Source organism: Chrysochloris asiatica, unplaced genomic scaffold (assembly GCF_000296735.1).
Source record: "Chrysochloris asiatica unplaced genomic scaffold, ChrAsi1.0 scaffold00029, whole genome shotgun sequence".
Classification (NCBI taxonomy): domain Eukaryota; kingdom Metazoa; phylum Chordata; class Mammalia; order Afrosoricida; family Chrysochloridae; genus Chrysochloris; species Chrysochloris asiatica.
This window is the reverse complement of record NW_006408547.1, coordinates 4,616,610-4,620,029: the sequence shown is the minus strand read 5'-3', so window position 1 is coordinate 4,620,029 and position 3,420 is coordinate 4,616,610. Positions and strand designations below refer to the sequence as shown.

Here is a 3,420-nt window from a genome sequence, read left to right as displayed (position 1 = left end):
TCAAAGAATGGTTCTTGGGTGTATATACTTTCACTTGAGTTATTATAGTAGTGGTTTCATACAATATTTTGTTTTATCCACATTGTGAGGCGTTCCACAGATTCATTGTTATTCTTCCTTGGGTGTAAATTCCAGAGTTTGTTTATCCATTCATCTGTTGGTAGGCACTTACGTTGTTTCCATCGTTTTGCTATTGTAAATAATGCTGCAATGAACATGGGTGTGCATGTATACATCTGTTCACGTCATGGCTCTTACTTCTGTTAATATAGACCTACTACTGGGATTGTTGGATGACAGTATCACATAGTAAAAATTTGAGCAGCGTAGAAAAATGAACTTCAGAGATAATTTTTTCTATCTTAAGAAGGAAGCTGCTATTATAAAGGGAAATATTTGAAGGAAGGAATTAGCGTGTACACATTTGGCACACTTTGTTATTTGCATACTGAATAGCAATGTAGAGCAGGAAACACAAAGCAAAATTAGAGTGACTAAGTTATAAATCAGATTCAGCCAAGTATGCATCATTAGATAAGTAATCTGGAATATTTAACGAACTGGTAAAATGCCAATTAGAAAATGTCACTCACTGAAATGGATAGTAAGACAACTAACATGAAGAACAATAAATAATTGCTCTCAAAGAGAAATATGGAACTGGAGAAATTTGGATCCCCAAATTAGGAACATTAGGCCTTTAAAGAACCATACAGAAATTTCAATATATCTGTCATTCCCACCAAAAAACAAAGCAGTATTTACATAAATTCCACTCAAATTTTGTTATTTGAGGTAAAAGGGCATATTAACAACTTGTAAAAAATATTTTTTCTTGTTCTAGTCCTCAATAGAACATAATTTGCATATTTATACTGCATAGCAATGATTTACTCATAATAAGCATTTTAATAAATTTTTAATAAGTATCCGTTGAAAACAATGTTCTTTAAACAAAGAATTAAGAGTAGATCTTTGTATTACCTCTCTGGCTGATAGCATATCACATAGCATTCAGAGGATGGGAATTGCTAAGAATACACTGGTGATGAGTATATTTACACTGTAGGATTGTATGTACACACCCTCTCCTTACTTATTGACATGGTTCAGTCCCAAAGACCAGATCATTCTTCAAAAATCAGCATTATGCCAAACTGTAGGAGGCCCACATCATATCACAATGGGAAGGATGACTACATCATTACATAACTGCTGAGATGCATCACTATATGTAACTGTCAAGTCATTGAAAATTATGACCCAACCAACTTGATGCTTAACTTTAACCATCACAGCCAGCATTCCTTTCACCTTGTATCTTGGCATTCCTAAACTGTTAACGTGAAAAATAGTCGGATAGTAGATATTTACTATTATCATAAATGTGAAATGTTGGATAATGAGATAGCCAATAAGTGAGGAGAAGCTGTATTATTATTATGGTGTTGTTGTTAGGTGCTGTCTAGTTGGTTCCAACTCATAGTGACTCTATGCACAACAGAGCCAAACGTTGCCAGGTTCTGTACCAACCTCACAATTATTGTGGTTGAGCCCATTGCTGCAGCCACTGTGCCCCAGTCCATCTCACTGGGCATCTTCCTTTTTGTCACTGACCCTCCACTTTACCAAGCATGATGTCCTTTTTCAGTGACTGGTCCCTCCTAATAGTATGTCTAAAGCATGAGAGTCAAAGTCTTACCATCCTGGCTTCAAAGGAGCATTCTGGTTGTACTTCTTCCAGCACAGATTTATTATTTTTTTTCTGAAAGAAGAGCCAATTTATTAAATTTCTAAAACTTTGCCATAAATTTCTACCGAGTGCCAATGGTCACCTGCCACACACGCACCAGGTTATCTGTGTAGCCAGCAAACAGGGTCTGGCCATCAGCAGACTAGGCCAGAGAGGTGCACTGGGGCAGCTCTGCCTTGCTACTTGTGCTGATAACTTCTTCCTGCAGTTCATCAACAATAAGCTTGCCCTCCAAGTCCCATATCTTGATGTTAGGGCCTGTGGTAGCACAGAGCCAGTAGTGGTTGGGGCTGAAGCATAGAGCATTGATGATGTCCCCACCATCTAAGGTATAGAGGTGCTTGCCTTCATTGAGGTCCCAGAGAATGAATGGCCTGGCCATCCTTGCCTCTGGAAGCACAAAGGGAACCATCTGGAGAGACAGTCACAGTGTTCAGATACCCTGTGTGGCAATGTGGTTGGTTTTCATCTTGCAGTTAGTCAGGTTCCATACCTTGACCAACTTGTCCCAGCCACAGGAGACAATGGTGGGATTGCTGCTGTTGAGCGAAAAACGAACACAAGACACCCATTCCGAGTGGCTCTCATCCTGGACAGTGTACTTGCAGACACCCAGAGTATTCCATAGCTTGATGGTTTTATCTCGAGAGCCAGACACAATCTGCTGGTTGTCAGAGGAGAATGCTACACTCAGCACATCCTTGGTATGATCTACAAATTGGCGTGTGGTGATGCCCCTTGTGAGATCTCAGAGGCGTAGCGCTCCATCCCAGGAACCGGAGAGGGCAAACTGGCCGTCAGAAGAGATGACCACATCACTAACAAAGTGAGAGTTATCGCGCAGAGCACATTGGGGTATTCCATAGTTGGTCTCATCCCTGGTCAGCTACCACATGATGATGGTCTTATCTCGGGAGGCAGACAATATCATGTCCGGAAACTGCGGAGGGGTAGCAATTTGGGTCACCCAGACATTGTGGCCCTTGAGGGTGCCACAAAGGGTCATTTGTTCAGTCTTGGCGGCGGCGAGTGCGGTGCTTGCCGCAGCGAGGAAGATAGCAACCCATAGCTCAGAAACAGCAGGAGAGCAGCCGCTCCCGCCGCTGCTCCGCAAAGAAAAAGAGTCCATGGTACTTTTAATGATCTTCTCCAATATCATAACTCAAATACATCAATTCTTCTATGGTCTTCCTTATTTGTTGTCCAAATTTCACAAGCATATGAGGCTATTGAAAAGGTCATGGCTTGGGTCAGGCACACCTTTGTCCTTAAGCTGACATATTTTTTCATGAACACTTGAAAGAGGCCTTGTACAGCAGGTTTAGCTAATGAAACACACTGTTTGATTTTTTGTCTGCTGTTTCCATGAGTGTTGATAGTGGATCCAATCAGAAGGAAGTATCTGACAACTTCAATCTTTTCTTCATTTATCATTATGTTATTTATTGGTCGAGTGGTGAGGATTTTGTTTAAGGCTGTAGTCATTGATCTTCTTTAGTTAGTATTTTAAGTCCGCTTCTCTTTCATCAAGCAAGATTGCATTATCTGCATATTGCAGGTTGCTAATGAGTCTTCCTTCAATCCTGATGCCATGTTTTTCTTCATATAATTCAGTTTATTGGTTTATTTGGTCAGCGTACAGTTTGAATAGGCATGGTGAACTGAGA

General features: G+C 40.6%; 1 pseudogene; it reads right to left on the bottom strand.

Moving 5' to 3' along the window:
- Positions 1-1,814: 1,814 nt before the first annotated feature.
- On the bottom strand, positions 1,815-2,629 carry LOC102831058 (annotated as a pseudogene).
- Positions 2,630-3,420: the final 791 nt, after the last annotated feature.